At 33.1% G+C, this 23,883-nt stretch overlaps 1 protein-coding gene across 1 annotated transcript in view; it reads right to left on the minus strand.

Annotated features, from left to right (window-relative positions):
- LOC131843379 (uncharacterized) overlaps positions 1–23,883 on the minus strand; it is a 138,956-nt gene that overhangs the window by 62,690 nt on the left and 52,383 nt on the right. Inside the window, exon 2 of the mRNA XM_059192008.1 lies at positions 18,447–18,495. The gene's annotated coding sequence lies outside the window, so the exon portion shown is untranslated. The remainder of the gene's footprint in view (positions 1–18,446; positions 18,496–23,883) is intronic.

Here is a 23,883-nt window from a genome sequence, read left to right on the forward strand (position 1 = left end):
ATTGATATTGAAATAATATATAATAATAATAATATAGTATAGAATTATTTGTAGGTATGTACTTCAACTTTTATGTTTACGTTATAGCATAGTCGCGGTAATAGCTAGTATTACAAATATGTCTGTCTGTTATCTTATCGCGACTAAACAGCTGATATGATTTTAATGAACTTTGAGGTGAAAATAGATTGTATCATGAAGACGTACAAATATAACCTATATTTAAAAAAAAAAAGCATGAAAAGTAGCGGGGAGGAACTAGTGTATGTATGTGTGCCATAATGAATACTTGAACATAAATAGTATTTATTCAAATAAACTTAATATACCATTTGGAACACAGACTCATTACAAGAAGAACGAGCGAGAAACTATTAGAGAAACTATTAGCGTGAAATATTTTTAAGAATTTCGTGTGAATGAAATAAGCGTAAAAGATAGAAGAAGAAGAAGAAAAACATCTATTGACGACCATTATTGATATAAAAAAAAACAATAATAATAAACTTTATTCATAAATGTACGGTACAATTAAATATAGTTAGCCCTGTTTTTCGATATAGGTGAACCAGTGCCACGAAAGCCAGTTCCCTCCAACATTCTGTTAACATTTTTGGTACATTTGCAGCTGTACATAAAGGAATGAAAAAAAAAACTTAAACACTTTTGAATACATAAAAAAAAATTAAATGTATAAAAGAGACAGAAAATACATTTACACATTTGACAAAGGTACATTTTACATATATATATATATACATACATATGAACACACACATATACATATATACACATACATACACACTTAGTACAATATATGGGGTGCCATCTGCACTCGCCCCCTATCGTCCGGTGAAGCTGTAAAGGCCAGCTACGGCATACAGCATTAGAGTAGTACGAAAACTTAGAACAATTACAAAAAAAAATCTTTTTTTGTAATTGTATATATAAACGCGATATGGATGGATGTTTGTTACTCTATCACGCAGAACGGATTTTGTTGAAACTTTACAGTAATATAACTTATATCAGAATAACACATAGGCTATAAATTTCACGAAGAAGAAATCGCGGGCATAGCTAGTATACTGTATTTTTTATGAGACATAACTATAACACCTAGTTTTAACTGGTCTTGGTCGGTAGAGTTAAAGTAATAACCGCCGCTAATAACCGGCTGTTAGTGAGTAGTTGCCACTAGATCTGTTATTAGTGAGCGTTTTTTCCACCGCCCGGATAAAACGTCTACACACGGACTTAGCAGCCCAGTATCTTATTTTTTTTCGAGGCGGCCCAAAAACTAAAAAACACCGCCACCCTAACACTCCCGAGAAGTAAGCCGGTCGTAAAAAGATAACAGACTGAGAATGCCGCCTTCAGTCTGGTCCGATGATCGCGTATTCGATTCCTCTCACAGCAACATTTTGTTAAGGGTCAGCTGCGGCCAACAGTATTAGAGTAGTCCGAAAATGGGAAAAAAGTATGAGAGTGAGGTGATTAAGGAAGTGAAGCAGGAGCTCTTCCAATGCATTAATAAATCCACGGACTTTAGGGCCGTGTGTAGAGGCTGTGGTATGTGTGGTAGGCTTTCAAACCGCTGTGGTAGGTGCACCCGCGAATTGTGACGTCACTTCTTTTTAGGGTACACGGAAGTTGTAAACAGCGTGTTAATTTGTATATGTTTTAGTTTTCTTTCTCAACCGATTTCAAAAAAGTAGTAAGTTCTCAATGTTACTGCTTTTTTAGAAACGATTTTATTGTTTTTTTTTTATTCTTTCTTCGTTCTTCTCAACTCGAGACACTCTAAACTGATGGTAGATTTGACGTATCATAAGAGTCTGTAAAAGACCTACACGAATAAAGATATTTTGATATGTATTTTTTTTTATTTCAATGTTATTTGAATTAGTGCTCGCCAAATGGTCGAAATTTGACCGTAATGAATTTAAATTATAAATTTGAACATTAGTAAAGTTCTATTGTCAAAGACTACTTCTATGCGTGTGTGTATCAAATACATGGTTGTTAGTGTAATGTATTTTTATTATTATTATTAATATATAATATAATTTATTTTATGCATATCTATATATATATAACTCAAAGGTGACTGATATAGTGATCTATCAGAGCACAGCCCAAACCACTGGACGGATCGGGCTGAAATTTGGCATGCAGGTAGATGTTATGACATAGGGATCCGCTAAGAAAGGATTTTGGTTAATTCTACCCCCAAGGGATTAAAATACGGGATGAAAGCTTGTATGAAATTTTGTCAATTTTAAACGGATCGGGCTGAGACTTTGCATGCATAAAGCTACTATGACGTAGGCATTCCCTGAATAAGGATTTTGATAAATTCCACCCCTAAGGGGATAAATTAACGCGAGCGAAGCCGCGGGCAAAAGCTAGTATTTAATAAAATATTAGCATTCTGCATTTCTTCTCAATATAAACTATAAGTGTGCGAAATTTCATTCAACTCTACGCCATTTTCGAAAAAGGGGTACAAAGTTTTTGCTTCACGTATTACATATATAGATAGATAAAGAAATTTCTAATTTATTCTAATAAGAATAAAAATATCCTACTTCATGTAACAAAGTTTTCAATTAATGTGCAACTAGTTTGGATGTTGTATTCGCTAAGTGTTCATAATTATTTATGATAAACGTTTGTAATTAGTTGTTATTGCATTCCATAATGGACCGCCAGCGGCGAGTTGTGGACCGAGTGTATATCTATCTGTCTTTTAGATTGTATACTGGAGGAGTCAGGAATCTCCGGAACATTGTAGTACTTATGTAAGAGACGAATTATGAAAGTGAATAATGCAAGGTTGTGCGTAGTAATAATAATAATAATAATAATAATAAACCTCAATTCATACTACCAGCCCGAAGCATAACAGAGCTTATTTATGGGTACTAGACAACTGATACCAATACATAGATATATATATTTTTTATTAATACATACATAATATATATAGAAAACACTCAGACCGATACAAACAATCATATTCATGAACACAAATGACTGTACCGTGCGATGAGTCGAACCCGCGACTATCGGAAATAATCGGTGGCTAAATCGCTAGACCACAGAGGCCGTCAATGTTATTCTTCATCACCAGATATTCTTTTTTATATAATTGGAATGTCAGACAAGCTGACAGTAATCTGACGGTAAGTGGTAAAATAAAAGCACGTGAAAATATTGGTTGCCATTTCTGACCTTCGTTATCATCATCGTTATAAGCCTACTGCAGTCCACGGCAATATTGAATATCGGAATATTGAAGGTAAAATTTCTTTATTTTTTTTTAAATAGTTCTTATAATTCTCCAGTAAAAGCACATATAACTCAAACTTTTCATCTCCTTCTGCCATCAACCCCTATTTTTTAATAGCGATATTGATTTATATGTCAAAACAACGCTTGCCGGGACAGCTAGTCCTATATATGTATATTATAGTCTTATATTGTACAGTCTTATATTGTCATAAATTATATATTTTTTTGTTTATTTAACTTGTGTGTTATTGTAATAGTACGTAATGGCGGACTTAACACCATGCGGCATTTTCTACCAGGCAATCATAGATAGTGCAGAGAATATATAATATTAAATATTGTTTATGTCCGATAATGAGTATAAAATTGGAGTGTCTGTTTGTAATATTGAAATAACCGTTTTTTACTACATGCATATGAATATAAATACGATACATATACCAAAGAAACATTTTTACATTTTTTGTCTGTCTGTCTGTCTCTTTGTTCCGGCTATTTTCTGAAATGGCTGGACCAATTTTGACGGGACTTTCTTTTAGTAGGTAGCTGATGTAATAAGGAGTAACTTAGGTTACTTTTATGTTAGAAAAATAAAGTTAAATTCCACGCGGACGAAGTCGCGGGAATAATCTAGTAGTACATATGACGGACTTAACAATATGCGGCATTTTCTACCAGGCAATCATAGGTAGTGCAGAGAATATATTGTTAAATATTGTTTATGTCGGATCATAAGATGCCTTTATCTCTGGTCTGTGCGGAGTTGCTAACCACAGGTGGTCCAACCTTAGAGATGCAAGTTTTCATTTCATTGCGTCCGTTGTACAATTACGTATGATGGTTTTTGTTATTTGTACCTCTGAAGAATGTTGATTAAGAAATCTTGAACTATGAACTGTGTTCTGGAAGTTAAATTATTAATATTAAAAAAAGTAGGTGATTACACTAATAAAAGCTTACGTAATATCAACAAACTAGTTTTACCTGAGTGACGTACTTTGACGAAAGTCAGTAATTCGTTTTATGGAAATTGCATAAGGTTTTACAACAAACTCCCAGTCTGTAGTCAATTTGCTAGAAAAAAATTCTAATGTGTCATAAAATATTTTCTTTGTAAAAAAGCTTATTATACAATTGAAGAATTTATAAATGTTTTACACAAGTTTCTTGCTTATTCTTCTTGTGATGAATCTGCATTCCGAATAACCTGTAGAATAAAAAACTTGACTATTCAAAAGTGCTTATATTAAGTTTATTTGAATAAAGATTATTTCTATTTCTATTTCTAATATTTCAGGACAATTCACACGCAATTCATGCATATACTATTTTATAAATATACGTATATATAATAATAACCTACAATAATTCACACAGCGCCATCTAGTCATATGCTAAGCATAACACAAGTTGTTATGAATATGACAACTGATAGAATATATTTTTTTTTTTTGTAAATATATACATAATATATATAGAGAGGGGGAAAGGGATTGTGAGTAATGTGAACTAATTACTTCATCCCTTGCTAGTTAGTTTGACCTCCACACGATTTCCTCTGGAAACTATCATGATTAATTCCTAGTGAATTTGTCGCTATGCGCCAACTGTCCACATGCTCATCTTATCATCCTCCACTGGTGCTTTGGCAGCGTAAAATGTTAGCGAAGGTGGGAGCATAATAATCCATAAAAAAATATACATAGAAAACACCCAGACCGATACAAACAATTATATGAATACGAAAGATACCGTGCGAAGAATGGAACCCGGGACCATTGAAAGTAAGTAGGTACTAAACTGTTATGACTATTCAAAAGTGATTAAATTAAGTTTATTTGAATAAAGAATTTCTATTCTATTCTAAAAAAACGCTAGATTACCGAAGAGGTAATAAAACATTTTAGTTGTAATCGGTTGTCGCTCTCTATCTTGGAGGTTCAGCAATGAAGGACTTTGGAGCGGCTAAAGACCAACTTCTGCCTGATGGATACGGCTATATAGGGTACAGACATTGGCAGTGCTGTTCTTGTGTAAGCCACGATTGCCTAAATTCATATAAAAAAATCTATCCCAAAACATGTGCTGACCAAATTTTTCCTTCATCATCATCATCTACTTCTTCTTTATCCCATTCATTTGGGGTCTGCGTTAGGTTCTTCTCTTATATTCTATATATAGTCATCATCTCGTTATTCACTCCCTTCCTTGCCAATTTCATCTTTCACACAATTCATTCACCACATCTAATTTCTTCTTACAGTCATTTAATTTTCCCAGAATTGCGGGAAAATTTTTCAATCTGGCAGCACTGGATACCAGCTAATCCCATTAAATAAACATCAGCTGTCCAGTTTACCATCCGGACGTGGATGGCCTGTTTAGATTTTACAACTGACTCCAGTTTACTACCCTCTAAAGTTGAATGTACCATTTGACCCCGCGCGCATGGGAAATCTATCAGTGGAAACGGTTTCTTGTAAAGCCTATATTATGTCCATTTGGATGTTAGCAACACTGATTAATTTGAATCCTACTAATATAACTTAACAAGCTGTGCCCGCGCTTTCACCCGCATAAAATTTATAGCCTGTATTTTAATTTGATATTATATTACACTGAAACTATATTACTGTAAAGTATCATCAAAATCCGTTCAGTAGTTTTTGCGTGAGCGATTCAACAAATATCCGTCTGTAGATCTATCCATCAATACTCACAAACTTTTGCGTTTATAGTATTAGTAAGACCACAGATAACATGGTAAGACGTAATCTTAATCTTAATCATTACATAGTATAAAATAAAGTCGCTGTCGCTGTCTGTCCCTATGTGTGCTTAAATCTTTAAAACTACGCAACGGATTTTGAAGTGGTTTTTTTAATAGATAGAGTGATTCAAGAGGAAGGTTTATATATATAATACATGTACACCCGTGCGAAGCCGGAGTCAGTTGTTAGTAATATTATAATCGCTAAAGTTTGTAAGTATGGATGTTAGTTACTCTTTCACGGAAATACTACTGAACGTGTTTTGATGAAACTTTGCATTAATATAGCTTATGCATTAGAATAATATATAAGCTCTATTTTTTATTGAAATTAAATATTTAAATAGCTGTGCCCGCTGTTACACTTATAAAATTTATAGCCTATATGTTTTTGATTTTTGTTATGCTATATTACTTAATCTCTGAAAAGTTTGATTGATTTTGAGTAGTTTTTGCGTGTAATAAGAGTAACATTTATTTGAGAAAAATCCAACTATCCATCTATATTCCACGAACTTTCGCGTTTATAACATTAATAAGATAAAATAAATAAAAATATGATATATATAGATGGATATAAAAATATACTAACTAACACTAGCTAGGAGTCTTAATGAGTCTATATTTTTTTTATAATATGTGAGTCCATCTAGTATGATTCGATCTGCATAACTTTATTTATGTCTTCAATATTAGAATTAGATATGATAATCTGAAATGGCCATCTTGAATATGTGTCGTATATATCTTACGACCTCCGTAACTCGAGCTTTAAGCGTAGTATTAGTTTAATGCGAAAATAACGGAAATTCATAAGGTACCGAATAAATAACGTATTTCATCGGATTTGCATATTATTGACATATATACTCGCTATTCCGATGAGAATATATGTTATAGATAAACAAATAATAGTATATCTAAAAGTCTCTCAGCACCGACTCTTTCGTAACCAATTTAATCCAGGGCTTTTGTAACTTACTAAAAACCTTGTTGGTGAGGAAACTAGTAATAATTGTTGTTACAATTGGGGAACGGGTTCTTAGATCCAGGTCTTTTGGGTCACTAGTACCCATTACTAAAAATCCCCTTGTCTTGTCTCCCCAGAAACAAGTCGATCCCTTTTAGGACTAGTACCCATTACTATCAATTTTCTTGTCTCCCCAGTCGACCCCCTAGAAACCTCCCTAGAAACAATTGTAGTTACAATTAGCGGAACGGGTTCTTAGATCCAGGTCTTTTGGGTCACTAGTACCCATTACTAACAATCCCCTTGTCTCCCCAGTCGACCCCCTAGAAACCTCCCTAGAAACAATTGTTGTTACAATTAGGGGAACGGGTTCTTAGATCCAGCTGTTTTGGGTCACTAGTAGTCATTACTAAAAATCCCCTTGTTCACCCAGTTGAGCCCCTAGAAAACTCCCTAGAAACAATTTCGGTGAATTTGTTACAATGTGTTAAGTGACCTCACCTTATGTGCCACTGATACCTCGTTACAACTTACAGTTAGCATATTATGTTAAACTTTCTACTATGACAAAAGAAATTCATAAAAATACTCAATTTTATAAATAAGACTGGACAATTCACACAACGCCATCTAGTCCCAATCTAAGCAGAGCTTGTGTTGATATATATACTTTGATATACATACAAAACGAGTAAATTGTTAGATTTTGTTATATTAAAAATCAAAAAGTAATATAAATTGTAATTTACTTATAAACCGCTTGTAAACACTACAATAACTGGCGAGCCACTACTATTAAATAATACGGTTAAATCAAGAAGCAAAAACGTCATAAACAACGTCCTTTTTATACAAACGACTCACACGCACCCAACGAAGTAAAAACTTTACAATTTAGCAATTACAAACTGGATATATAAAAGGCATTCGACGCTGCATCGAAATGGCTTTAAAATATATAGTTTTTGTCGCGGCGGCACGCGGCGAATTGGCCAATAAACGCTTAATTGAGACATCGATTCGATTCCGAATCGAGATATCGGATTGTGGTACAGTCGTGTGTGATTCGATTATCCTTAGTAATATTATAAGTGCGATCTGAATCGAGATATCGGATTGTGGTACAGTCGTGTGTGATTCGATTATCCTTAGTAATATTATAAGTGCGATCTGAATCGAGATATCGGATTGTGGTACAGTCGTGTGTGATTCGATTATCCTTAGTAATATTATAAGTGCGAAAGTAACGTCTGTCTGTCTGTCGGGTTTTTACGCCAAAACTACAGAACCAATTTAAATTATTAAATTTAGTAACAGTTAGCTAGATCCTCTGACAGGAGAGGCTACTTTTAAGCGATTTCATGTCAAAGCTACTGATTTAAATGAGACTTGGTACACAGATAGGCTAGACGCTTAGAAAGATGTAGGCTACTTTTTAATGCCAAATAATGGTTGTAAGGGGTTGAAAGGGATGATGAATGGTTTTATAAAAGAATAGACATTTTTTAAACCTAGTTGCTAGAAAGTTATTTTTTAAGCTGTTGATTAAATATAAATAAATAGACAAAGTTAGTAAAAATGTTCGCAAATACATACATAATATACGTAGAGTATATTATGTACGTATTTACGAAAAAATATATATCTATATATTTGTATCAGTTATCGTAGTACCCATAACACAAGCTTTAGCTAGCTTATGTTGGGACTAGATGGAGCTGCGTGAATTGTCTCGAGATTATTATTATTATTACTAATACTGCCCCTATCAAATTATTCATATTCATTTAAAATATTTTTTCATTGCAACACATGTATATATTCTATTAAATTTGGTATTATTTTGTGAAGTCCATTTCCGTAAAACAACACCTAATTCGATGGAACAACATAATTTTGTAGAACATCATAACGGTGGTCAAGTTTCTGCACTGAATATCTGTGGGAGAACACAAATATGTTGAATGAACATATAGGTTCATATACATAATTGTATTTGAGTAAAAAATTCTGTCATTATAAAAACAATAATTAATAGATTAAAAGTTACGTTTTAACACCATGTCTTTCGTATTTTATTAATAACTAGATTTTGCCCGCGGCTTCGCTCGCGTTAATTTATCCCCTTAGGTGTGGAATTTATCAAAATCCTTTCTTAGGGGATGCCTATGTCATAGTAGCTTTATGCATGCAAAGTCTCAGCCCGATCGGTTTAAAATTGACAAAGTTTCATTCCCTATTTTATCCCCTTGGGGGTAGAATTAATCAAACTCCTTTCTTAGCGGATGGCTACGTCATAACATCTACCTGCATGCCAAATTTCCGCCTGATCCGTCCAGTGGTTTGGGCTGTACGTTGATAGATCATTATTTCAGTCACCTTTGAGTTATATATATAGATATCTCCCAATTCGCCAAAATATTCAGTGCGGAAAATTGATTTGACACTTACGGTAGCGGTATTAAACAAAATAATATAAATCCATTAAGTATAACACTTCTGTACTCATTGTTACGATACCAGATTTATCTCGATCTGATTGCGCCACTCCCCGATGCGTATCGGTACAGATTACGGGCGAGCACACGGTCACACACTAGTTTTATTCTATAATTTATGTGTCTTATTGTACAAATGTATAATTTATGATTTTAACTGTACAAAATGTGAAACTGACGGCCCCGGTGGTCTACCGGTTTAACACGCCGCCTTACTTCCGATGGTCGCGGGTTCGATTCCTCGCACGCTTTTCATGGCACAAACATTTGTGGTGCATTCATGAGTATGATAGTTTGTATCGATCTGGGTATTTTTCATGTATAATGTATATATATTTACTAAAAAAATATCTATATATTTGTATCAGTTATCTGCTTACCTAAGACTTAAGCTTTAGCTAGCTTAACTTGGGTCTAGATGGCGCTCTGTGAATTGTCCTGACATTATTATTATTATACACAACGTACAATTGCTGTAATGAATGGATTGATTGTATCTAACTATACATAACATGGAAAATACCAAGACGAATACAAAAAATCATCAAAAATGGTTGCACCGTGCAAGATCGAACCCGCGACCATCGGAAATAAAGCGGTGTGCTAAATGGCTAGACCACCGAGACCGTCGTCATTACATCATCATTAAAAAAACATGTACCTACCATTCGTTCCATCAATGTATGAAACCTACACTTTAACATTCCGATCTATAGACCTTGCAATAAAAGGCTGCATTCCTTTCAAAACCTGACAATCCATATCCTTGGCGGATTACCGCATGCGTACAGCAAAAGCAACTCGTCAATTCAATAACGTCCATTGACGCACAAAACGTTGTAGAGATGTGGGCGCGGACTGCACGTTAGCGACAATGGGGTGGCTTTTATTAGACACCAATGCGGCGCCGGCCACCAACGTTGTGCAACTGTACAGTCAAATTCATAAATATATCATGTGATGACAGATTAATTGATCTACAATTCGGAGGTTTAACATTTCTCATTCTCCTAGCCTAATGAAAGACAGAGGTGAAGATATGTATGTATTTATAAGACGGAATGGTCCACAATTGAAAGTTTTAGCTCTGAAAGGTATTCTAACCCAAATTATTCATCATAACAAGAACAAGCTTTCTAAGGATCAAAACGGACAATTGGAAAACTTATTAAAAATTGAATTCTATGATGATGATGGTGATATTATTGTAAATTTAAAAGCATTTTGGATTAATATCTGGATATTACTACTTTAATTACTTACTTATGACGCCAAAGGTAGTATATCAATGACAATATAGAGATGGTTGGTTAAAGTTCTCCGGTGATTGGATTGAGACATCGGTAAATAAACCAAATTAATCCGAGAGAGATTTTCAATAGAATAGAATAGAATAGAAAATCATTTATTCAAATAAACTTAATTTAAGCACTTTTGAATAGTCATAACAATTTGTTTTTTATCTACCACTCGTTCGGAAAGCTGTCTCATCACAAGAAGAACGAGCAAGAAACTTGTGTGTTGCTCTTTTAAATAATCCTTGTATCATTTAACAAAATCTAGTTCAAACAAAGATATCGAATTATTATAGTTTGTAAATAACATCGACTTGATATGTGTATTTAAAATAGATACCACTTTATTACTAGCATTAATTAAATTGGTTTGTTGTCTGTTTCTATCCCCAGAGAATCAATGAATAAAAATTACAAAAACATTTTTTTTAAGCTTAAGTTTTGTGTCACTCGGATTTGAAGTTAAGTTCTTTCAGCCTATGTCTTGAGTTTTTTTTCTCTGCCACAAAAGTTAATCAATCATTTGACGACAATTACTAAAATGTTGTCAAATATATGAAAAATGAATTACATAAATATCATCCTCGAATGATTTGTAATTATTGAGATTACTAACTTAAATATTTGCGATGCGTCGTCTTAAAATAACTCAGAACAAAATGAGGCGTACAGGCTAAAATGCGGTACATTTTATTGGTATTGTAGTAAACACGTATCGCGAGTATTCTCTATCATAATTCACTTAGCGAATAACAGAATATGACCCCACAATTGCTTCGTAGGTGTTCCAGCCAAAGAATAAGGTTTACGATCAAATATCGATCGATATAAATTATTATATCTATCGATAAAAATATTTTTATCAGTAATATCTAACGAGTGATGAGTGAAATGAGTCTATGAAGTGTGTAAAACATCGGCCAAATCTATGTATACTTCCGTATTTAATCTTACTTCTTACAAATATTATAAACGCGAAAGTTTGTGAGTATAATAATAATAATTGTCAAATAATAATATTAGAGAAAACATAGACAAAAGACTCTAACACAGTATATATTATAGATATAGCTGACCGAAATGTGGGGGTGATACACACAATATACAAACTACCATTTCAGATAAAGTTTCAAAATATCAGGATCTTGCAATAGAGGTAAGAACAGATGCAGAAAGCGAGCTGATCTGTGGATTCTGCCTTTCTTCTACGGGTATTGTACGCCGGTTTCAAAATAGTCTGCAAACATTAAATATTCATCCTTCCAAAACTTATCTCCTACAGAAATGCACAATATTAAATACCTTAACCTCCTCAACAATATCTTCACCCAGCCACCTCTCCTTAAGCTAAGGCCCGTGGGAGATGACTTCTTTTTTGAAGATTAAGAAATAATAATAATCTCAGGACAATTCACACAGCGCCATCAAGACCCAAGTTAAGCTAGCTAAAGCTTGTGTTATGGGTACTAGATAACTGATACATATACATAGATATTTTTTTTTGTATATACTTACATATTATACATAGAAAACACCCAGACAGATACAAACAATCATACTCATGAGTACAAATGTTTGTCCCGTGCGAGGAATCGAACCCGCGACCATCCACCATCCCACCAACGATAGCGGTTGTAAAGCGGTGTGCTAGGCCGCTAGATGTTTGTTTGTTGTTATTTGTTACTTTTTCTCGCAAAAATTACAGAACAGATTATGATCCAACTTTACAGTAATTCATGTAGCTTCCACATATGAATAATACATGGGCTATCAAATTCATGCAAGTGAAACCGCAGGCATAGTCTTACTCATATTCATGCTTCTTCCTTATCCCATTTATTTGAGGTCGGTGTAATATGTTTTCTCTTCTATATTATTAACGCGAAAGTTTGTGACCATGGATGGATAAATAGGTGGATGGATGTTTGTTACCCTTTCACGCAAAATCTACTGAACAAATTTTGGGAATAACACATAGGTTATAATTTTCATGCAGGTATCACGAAGTTTCTATATATATATAACTCAAAGGTGACTGACATAGTGATCTATCAACGCACAGCCCAAACCACTGGACGGATCGGGCTGAAATTTGGCATGCAGGTATATGTTATGACGTAGGCATCCGCTAAGAAAGGATTTTGATTAATTCTACCCCCAAAGCCGATAAAATAGGGGATGAAAGTGTATGAAATTTTGTCAATTTTAAACCGATCGGGCTGAGACTTTGCATGCATAAAGCTACTATGACGTAGGCATTCCCTAAGTAAGGATTTTGATAAATTCCACCCCTAAGGGGATAAATTAACGCGAGCGAAGCCGCGGGTAAAAGCTAGTTTATCCTAAAATTATTTGTGTTAAAACCGATTTAACCATATTCTATAGCACAGTCGGTCAAATAACAATTGTCATTCAAGGACGCAGGTCATTCAACGTCATTCAACTGTAATCAAGTAAATGAGCATTTGATAATTCACCATTTCACCACTGTCATTGCTAAGGTCAGGTCCGCTAGAGCTTTGATTGGCACGAATTGACGTCGACAGCGACCGCATGCTCTTTCATTCAATTCAACTCATTTGACTCTTGTCTATTGGGATATTATTTATGACTAGCTATGTTCTGTGGTGTTGTTTGCAGTACACGGGTCATATCGTCGGCTAAATTGAAAAATGGCAGAATTCAAAATGTACATTTCTCTGTCTTGTAGACATGCATATAAAGTTCTTAAATTTGTTTTAATTATTTTTCCCTTTAAGGTTTTAAATTTACACAGAAGTATTATATATAATTTTAAAAGTATTGAGATAATGATTAAGACGGCGTGGTTAATTTAATTGACTTATATAAAAGGAGGCAATTCTAGCTTCTAATTTTGAAAAATTACATTTTTCTATTTAATCGACGATATGCATTATATGGTAGATCATATTTTTAGTGGGTAAGAATCCCATACATGAGGAATATATGTGTGGGATGTATCATCCCTCTGGCGGGGGATGGTATTTTGAAGATTTTCCACACGATAAAAAATAGACAAAACAATAAAAGAGTATTCATAATTTTAAAACTGGCCTAACTTAAGAACTAGTTGTAGTACTTAGGAATTGTGTTTTTATTTTGTATTTTAATTTTTATTCTATGATTTTTTCTGCTTTTCTTTTTACAATCATCTCAGATAGGCATTGACTTAAGCCACTTTGGTCCTCTGCGTTGCTCGCGTGTCCAGATGAAAAATATCGTCAGTGTGAATATACAATATATTGTATCCAATTACCAAACATTCCCTGACATTAAAGACAACGACAATTTAATTTTTATATATTACACGTAAATTCGACTTCATTCTAAATTAAAATTAGTGTCTTAATAAAACAATAATCGTAAGAAATTGTGTCTAAATTATTTAAAGGTTGATAGTTATTATTAAAATTTATTACTATTAAATGATTTAATAATTAATCAATTATTATTTAAAAATAGATTTTTAATATTAATTTCAATTAAAATAATATCTATTTATAGGGCAATGAATTAAAATATGTAACAGATCAATTATAGTGCATCTTTGTTCGTACGTCTGTCTCAGTATTACCATAGATAATTGAATATTATTTTTATTATATTCCTCATTACTTATGCAAAAGCCAACTTTATTTTTAAATTCGGCAAGCCTAATCATTATGGTAATAATAATTTGTATAAATAATAATTATACTCAAATTAATATAATTCCGTCACGTAATTCTGAAGACGACTGTACAACCAATAACAATATCTGTCAATATGATTGCTTAAATAAAACATTGGTGTACCACAAGGCCTCAATCTCGGACCGTTATTATTATTTTTATCTATCTTACTAGATTTCTTATTCGCTATCTGTACTCGACGTCTTACAATTGAAATAAATCTATCAGAGCCACCTCAGAGAGTATAGACATTCGTTTCACTAACCTATATTGGCTTAACCTTGTACAGAAAGTTTCCTAGTGCTAATATATATTACGTGTAATAAATATGATGCTGTCTGTTATTTATGTTTATAGAAACCTAGTAGCTTTCCGTCTATAAGTTTGAAGTATAAATTTATTTTGGTGTTCCATGATATCTTAATTAATTGTAAATTAAGCTAATTTTAATATAGTAATGATGAATTAATTAATACAATTAATAACCCTGATTCTATCCGCCATCTAGTCCAAAGCTAAGCAGAGCTAGTGTTATGGGTTCTAGACATATAGAAAAACTTACATTATTTCTAAATTCAGACATAATGTACATTTAAAACCCTCCATACCGATACAACAAATCATAGTTATAAATACAACTGTTTGCATCGTACCAGGAATCGAACCCGTGACCTTAAGAATTACTTGTAAACTGGTGTCCTAAATCGTTAGGTCTTCAAGGGCGTCAAATTAGTAGTAAGTACGTACATATATAAATAAGAGTATAATTATAACATACATAAAACACATTAAGAAATCCCCCTTCTTCAATGTCGGTTAAAGATAATATTATTAAATCTAATTTGTTCACATATTTACGTCATACAAATTAATCCCATACGTTATTAAGCTTAGGATTACGTATTATAGTTAATTTAATAGTTATTTATAGTTATATGTGTATAATATTAATTAATTATACACACGAATTTTAATTATCTGTTTATAAAAAAAATACGTCGTCAATAAATACCTGTTGATTAAAATATCATTAATCATTAACATTTCAAAATAAATGATCTAATTATAACGCGTCGTTCATAATATTTGTTGCGGCAGTCGTCGGCCGTAAGATCAAACCACTTTGTGCTGACAAATGACACGACAGTTGTCATCTCATCATCAACACATTGAGGTATTTATATATAATTGTATTAGAGATCAGATGTGAATATATAGTAATATGTTGTAGCTATATGTATTAAATTTTTGGTACTGTTCTGTGCCTAGATTTTATTATTACTATATATATGAAGGTATCCGCAGAATACCAGCGTCGTGACACCCCGTCACGGCACATGCTGAGTGGAGACCTATTTGGTACTATGATAATCCAATCATCACATATTATTACATAGTATAAAACAAAGTCCCTGTTGCTGTCTGTCCGTCCCTATGTATGCTTAAATCTTTAAAACTATACTACGAAGCGGTTTTTTAATAGAGTAATGCTGTATAATACATGTACACCCGGGCGATGCCGGGGAGAGTAGCTAATTTGTAGATAAAAAAAACTATTTTTTTATTTTTGTTATATTTTATGTGTATCAAACAATCGTATTTTCTTTCTTTTTTCTTCTTTAGTTTTGTTTCTATTCACTACAGTACCGAAATATCGATATATTTGTGACAATTTCGTACGTTTATTACTTTACTTTGTTCCCGTTTTTAATTTTTTATGTCATTTAATATTTTTTAATCTTATTGTGACACAGAAAAGGTTTTATACACTTTTAATTTTTTAGTAAATACAAGAATCCAAGTGGAATATCAAAGACATCCCAACTGAAATATAAATTGTTAGTGGATATAATACAGTCGATTAAAATTTTAATGAGAATAGTGCAATTTTCTCTTAATTATCTTAAATTTAAACATATTATTGTTATAACAGCCTCTATTTGCGTCTCAAGTCTCATTGTAGCAATAGTGCTGCAGTTGGATGGATTGACGTAACGTGTCGTGGCTTCTCTATGTAAAAAATACATCATACATCAATGGGTCACGGTTTGTTGTAACACTTTCATTGTGCGGCGCACTGGCTTTCTTCGGTGCATCTCAATTTAGATCATTAAAAGCGTCTTTATTGTGAGTGTCAGAATCCTTTTTGTTTTATCTGACAGCCGTTTAAGAATTGTCTAACGCTTTTGTTAAATTAACGTGTTCTCACTTTTGTTATGGCAGTAATTGTTGGTGACAAGTAAATTTGTACTTTTAAATTGGCTTTACAAAAAAGAAGTTCGCCTTTCGACTTGTATTTTTTTATATATGTTATCTCAGAACTTTCATGTACTTAATGATCATATTTGAAAACTTGTGTTTCTTCTTTGGAAAGGGGGCGTACATAAATTACGTAAGGTGTTTTTTTTTATTTTCTGTGGCTGGCTCATCCGTCATACTCGCGAACTAGTGCTGCTTGTAGGGACTGGTCTGCTCTTATCACTACGACTGATTTAATCTTATTGTATATTTACATTTGACACAAAAAAATTAGTGCTGGTTGGTAGTTTGTATTCACACGTTTCGACGTAAACATACAAGAATTATTTAAATGAGCAACACACAAGTTTCTTGCTCGTTCTTCTTGTGATGAGACAGCGTTACAAAATTTTTAACGATAAAAAAAATCGTTATGTCTATTCAAAAGTGCTTAAATTAAGTCTATTTAAATAAATTATTTTCTATTTCTATTCTATTATTTAATTGTCTAATTAATAAGGTACGCGTGCGGTGATATCGTAGGCGTAAGGCAAAGTGAAAAGTGACTCGGCCTCTGTCAATGGCTCATGTTCGATAGCGTTCGAACAGAACCGAAAGAAACAAAATCATTAAAAGTACTACGGACATCACGTTATCATGACACCATGATACCACAATGCGTTGCCATTTCAGGGACTAATGTCATACTTATTACCCTGTATTGTCACTTACTAATCTGCACGTGTGGTGTTGCCGTAAGAATAGCACCACCCCCTCTCTTCCCGTGGGTGTCGTAAAAGGCGAGTAAGGTATCGACCAGTGGACGGGCAGCAGTGTTCTACTGAGTGGCTACCATCACACTGCGATCGCCAACCCGCATACCAAGCGCGGCGATTATGGCAATATCCCCCCAAAATGGGGGAGGCCTTTGTTCAGTAGTGGACGCCATCGGGCTGAGATAATAAAAAATAATAATAATAAATCTGCACCATACAACCGAAACATACCCTAAAGCAAGCTGCTTGGTAGTTGAAATAAGTAACACTGATGTAGGCAGTCGACTTTTCACAGTCTACTCTAGAAATAAAATCTGCGAAAGATGCTGTGCATCTGTTTAATGGATTTTATTGTTATTTCATTGGAATCTTATAGAGATTTATGTCCATTGAACGATGCCACAATTTTATGCGTTTGTCTCCTTACAATGACAAAGCAATCATTGATTTATTAAAAACGTTTTTTTCCATTGATCGGTCAAGTGAATTTGCTACTCTTTGTGTTGCTATGTAACTCATGAGTTTTATAATAATATTGTATGTTAGTGGGCGAAATTAGATCATAATAAATTTAAATTTTTAATGTTATTAAGGTTCTATTATCATAAATGTCGCGTCCAGTGCCTAAGGACGAAGTCGACAGATTTATGACAGTCAGCAGCCATTTTATTATTTTTTCAATGTATAATTATTGGTCTTAAAAAGGGGTACAAAGTTATCACGTATCTAATATATAATATTCTTGTATCACAGATTTCGTCTTTATACTCCTCCGAAACGTAATTGTTTGTTAATTTTTGTCGAAAATATTTTTCATATATTCACAATTTCATATTATATATATGGTATAGCAGAGAAAGAGAACACTCTATACACTAACTTACTGTGTGAAAAGGAAACTATAGGTTACCTTAAAAATTTTGTACTTCTTAAAGGATCAAGTCTTCTGTTTGTTGAATCTGCAACAAAGAAAAAAGAAGTTTTATAAATATAATTACATACAATTAATAAACTTATTATATACATTGGTCTAGTGGTTTGTTTTATATATATATTCATGTATGATCGTTTTTCAGTCTGGCTGTTTTATATATATATTATGTATGTATTTACTAAAAAAAAAGGATCTAAGTATTTATATCAATTGTCTAGTACCCATAACACAAGCTCTGCTTATCGTGGTACTAGATGGCGCTGTGTTAATTGTTTCAAGTAAAAAAAATTAAGTTACATTTAATAATATATAAATGAAAACTGTATTTGTTGAATTGAAACAGAAGACACTAATAACTGTTGTTTCTCTTCTGTTGCTCGAATAAATATCTCCTTAATAGTTTTTTTTATATCTATAATCTATATCTATCGGACATTTACAAATTTACAACAATACGTATAAGATTATACCTAATTTGATTATACAAAGTGCCATAAATATTTATATAGATTTATTGAAACTGGCATGAAAATTAAATGGCCGGTGTGAATGGAAGATAGATTTAGTGCAATCACGGCCCATGAATTCTATTTAGTGCCACTAAATAACATCAACGGTGTATTTAAGGTAATTTAAATAAAGATTTATTTGTGTATTTAACATAATGTTCAATATTATATATTTTGTACTAAAACATTTATTATTTGCAGTGATTGATTTAAACAGATCTGTCCACTCAATTGTCTCTGTCTACCCAGTAAAAGACTATATATTAAAATTCGGACGGTTTAAAATTATGTTCATTATATAATAGGTACCAAAATATTACTTATATTAAAAACGGGGTACTTTGTGAGTATGGATGGATGTTTGTTACTCTTTCACACAAAAACTATTGAACTGATGATACTATAGAACTTTAGATAGGTTATATATTAGTATAACATATAGGCTATAATTTAAAAAGATATTAAGTAAATTGGGCGAAATATAATGATACATGTCAAGTGTAATGCAGACGAAATCAGCGGGTTAGCTAGTAATATCAGAATCTTTATAGTACCTATACATATATATATATATATATATATATACATAAATCACGGGTATACACATACATAGTTGGTATAAAATAGTTAATGCATGGGATTTTCATTTTATATTAAACATCTATAGACACCTATATAAATATAGCTTGTAAACAAACTGGCTTTTAAAAAAAGTAATTCAATTGAGTTTCTTGCCACTTCTCAATTGGATCTATATATTGAAATGGACGGTAGGGATAAAATATATTATAAAAAATTTACGTTTATAAGCGGCTAAAATGTCCTACATGAATAAATGATTTTTTAATTTGATGATTATAAATATTAATGATTATCATCAGTGGACTGCCTCGGTGGTCTAGCGGTTTAGCACACCGCTTAACTTGCGATAGCTCAGTCGTTACAAGACTCAGATGACTTTGTTCAAAGTGTACTTTAAGCTGAGTATTGTACATCTCATCATTATCATCATCGTAGCCCGGAAAACTTGACAGACAAGATGTCTTCCAGCGATCTTGACCAGATCGTCGGTCTACCTTGCTGGAGGCCTTCCCACGCTGCGTCTTCCGGTCCGTGGTCGCCACTCGAGGACTTTACTGCCCAACGGCCATCTGTCCTCCGAGCTATGTGCCCCGCCCGTTGCCACTTCAGAGTCGCAATTCTTCGGGTTATGTCGGTCACTCTGGTTCTTCTGCGGATCTCCTCATTTCTGATTCGATCACGCAGAGTAAATCCGATTGTACATCTATTGCATTATATTTGCGGCATCGTATAACACGTCAATAGGAAGGTCATTACAAATAATTGATTATAAACAACAATGAACGTCATAGAAAATGCGTTTCTATCACAGAACACATAAAATACAAAATTGCAAACCAATCAATCGATTACAACAAGCGTGCTAAATGCAGTTCAAACATTATGATTTGTTATAATTACACTTTAATGCAAATGTCGAGAGTAATGTAGTCGTAAATCTGAAGATACTGGATAGAGCTGTGAGAGGTACTTAGGTCGATCGCACAACAGGCGATCGATATCGCATCAATGTATTATTTTATTGTGTTCCTTTTACCACCACACTGCACGCCATCGATAGGGAATTCATCCCCATACACTGGAACCTAAGTGGTCTCGGACAATGCGGTTTCAGAGGAGCTTCCTCCCGTGTACACTTAAACTGTGAAATGAACCTGCCGAGGTTTTCTCACGAGACTACAGTATGGGGTTTTTAAAGAAGGGTATATTAAGAGCGGCAATGCACACGTGACACCCCTGGTGTTTCAGGCTAAGGTAATCGTCTATCAGATGGACCATATGCCTGTTTGCCACTATCGTAATTTTAAAAAAATTAAGGAAAATAAAAAATATCTTTAAATATATACATATTATTAAACAAAGTCTCTGCCGCATCTGTTTGTATGTTTGTATATAATTAGTTAAAATTTTCTGTAATATTATTTATTTAAATAAATTTACAGAAAATTTTAACTAAGTCTGACGAGCCCCTAGTAATTAAGTCGAAAGAAAAGTGAATATATACACTTATAATATATATTATAATTCTTAGTATCACTGTTGTGTGTATTTGCTTCTGTCTATCAATCTGACAGTTGTGTATTACGAGTTTATACATACATAAATCAACATTAGTTTTAAAATAAATATCATGACATGTCGTATTAACTCTCAATTGGATTCTAGCAAATGAATATCAAAGGTTACTTATAAATGAAAACAAATAAATGTAGTTCTTTTTAAATGGAGTATAATGCAATGGTATATAATAATAATAATAATAAAGACATTATATTAATTTATTATTTACATAACCTAATTGTACAACTATGAACCTAAAATTAAAAAATATATAATATGATGACTAAAATGTATTATTAAAAGGGGTCCCTTTAGGCAACGTTCCGAAGATACTGGCAGCGTTCCCTTTTTGAATAGCTAGACTAATTCTTTGTCCAAGGTAGCTGCCAGCTCTTCGATCTTCTGTGATGTCGACACTAACCTTTTCGTTATTTCTTTGAAAAGTCTTATAGTACTAGGACCCCACGGACCAAGGGTCTCGACATTAAAGACATTTATTCATCATTACAGTATTCTTAATTATAATGTAGAAACTTGACGTTCATAAGCGGCTAAAATGTCCTACATGAATAAATGATTTTTGAATTTGAATTTGAATCTGAATTTGAATTTGAATTTGAATTTGAATTTGAATTTGAATTTGAACTTATTTACTATACAACTTAAAAGCTAAAACATACTACACACGAGACAGCGTACGTAAAAATAACAGAAGAAAATAAAACGTTATGATTAAGACCATTTTATAAATAGGTATAATACATACATATGTACATCAGCCTGAGTTACTACAATAGCAATTTTTGGATTTTTGGAGTTAATCATAAGTATTTTAAGATTAGTATTCTAGTTCAGTTATTTTTTCTAGCATTTAATTTCTACAGAGATAGACTTTGTATAAAGCCGCTATGCATGAACAGGTGCACCATCAACTTGTTTACCATTTTAGATACATAAAAAACAACTTTATACCGTTTCATATAAAATATATTTTATTGTAACACGAACTTGACCTGCAGTAGCTCGGTGTACGAGTGGACCTATTGTAGGTGAAGTATTTAGTACTGTTTATCTATATAGGCTGTTTGTTCCGGCTAATCTCTGAAATGGCTGGCCCGATTTTGACGGAACTTTTTTGACAGGTAGCTGATGTAATAAGGAGTAACTTTGGCTACTTTTATTTTGTAATAAATATGTTCAATTCCACGCGATCGAAGTTGCATGTACAGCTAGTATAAAATATTTCACGGACTTGACCTGCAGTAGCTCGGTGTACGAGTGGACCTATTGTAGGTGAAGTACTTACTACTGTTTATGTATATAGGCAACGGTTTCCATTCACCATTAGATGGACTGTCAGTTTGTTTGGAATTATAAATACGTAAAAAAATATGAAGAGTCATATATAAAATACTAGCTGAGCCGCGCAACTTCGTCTCATCAATTACATGGCATTCATCATTATATTTCGCCCACTTTACATAATATCTTTTAAAATTATAGCCTATATGTTATTATGATAGCTACATTACTGTAAAGTTTCATCATAATCCGTTCAGTAGTTTTTGCGTGAGAGTAACAAACATCCATCCATACTCACAAACTTTCGCGTTTACAATATTAACTAGCTACCGACCCCGGCTTCGCTTGGGTATTACACATATAAACCTTCTTCTTGAATCACTCTTTCTATTAGAAAAAACCGCTTCAAAATCCGTTGCGATGTTGTAAAGATTTAAGCTTACATAGGGACGGATAGATAGCGACAGCGACTTTGTTTTATACTATTATTGGGAAGTTTCAGAAATGATATGTCGATGCAGCAGTACTATTATTTTATTCCTTTTTCAAATTACACTCCACATTCACGTCTGGTCATCTCAGTCGCCTCGACAAAGAGAGAGCAGCCTGCTCCCTCCTTGTTCCCGGCTTCTTTATTTCTATTCCTATTGGTGGCGGCATAATCGTGACGCCACCAACATCGTAAGTAACAAATTAGACAATTGAGTGTTATTTATGTATTGAAGCTAACACTATGTAATGATGATAATAAGATTTTCTTTCTAACACCGACTTGACGTGCAGTAGCTCAGTGTACGATGGGCCTACTATAGTTCCGTTCACTCAATGCACTGGTGTAACAATAAACAAACTCAAAAATACACTGTTAACTCTGAATGTGGTAAGTTTTACTCGATCTAAATGTTTGTAACCGGTTCGGGATAAATTATACAATGATTTTTAGAATTTACCTTACGCGTTAACTTATCCTGATATAGGCATTCGGGTTTTATTACTAGAACCTCTTAGTTGATTAATATGTGGACAGAATGAGTAGGTATTCTAGTAGAACTTGAAGGAAGGGATTTAGTAATGGAATGGGGTATAGGGGCCCTATTTCCATCGTGATTAATTACAAGTATAATTAATTAATAATTATTATTATTTTAGTAATGGAATTTTGTAATGGTATAGGGGCCCTATTTCCATCGTGATTAATTACAAGTATAATTAATTAATAATTATTATTATTATGGACAGAATGAATAGGTATTGTGGTAGAACTTGAAGGAAGGGATTTAGTAATGGAATGGAGTATAGAGGCCCTATTTCCATCGTGATTAATTACAAGTATAATTAATTCGTGTAGGTATTGTGGTAGAACTTGAAGGAAGGGATTTAGTAATGGAATGGAGTATAGAGGCCCTATTTCCATCGTGATTAATTACTAGTATTATTAATTAATAATAATTATTATTATA

This window comes from Achroia grisella, unplaced genomic scaffold (assembly GCF_030625045.1).
Source record: "Achroia grisella isolate CSIRO2021 unplaced genomic scaffold, CSIRO_AGI_Agris_v1 utg3071, whole genome shotgun sequence".
Lineage (NCBI taxonomy): Eukaryota > Metazoa > Arthropoda > Insecta > Lepidoptera > Pyralidae > Achroia > Achroia grisella.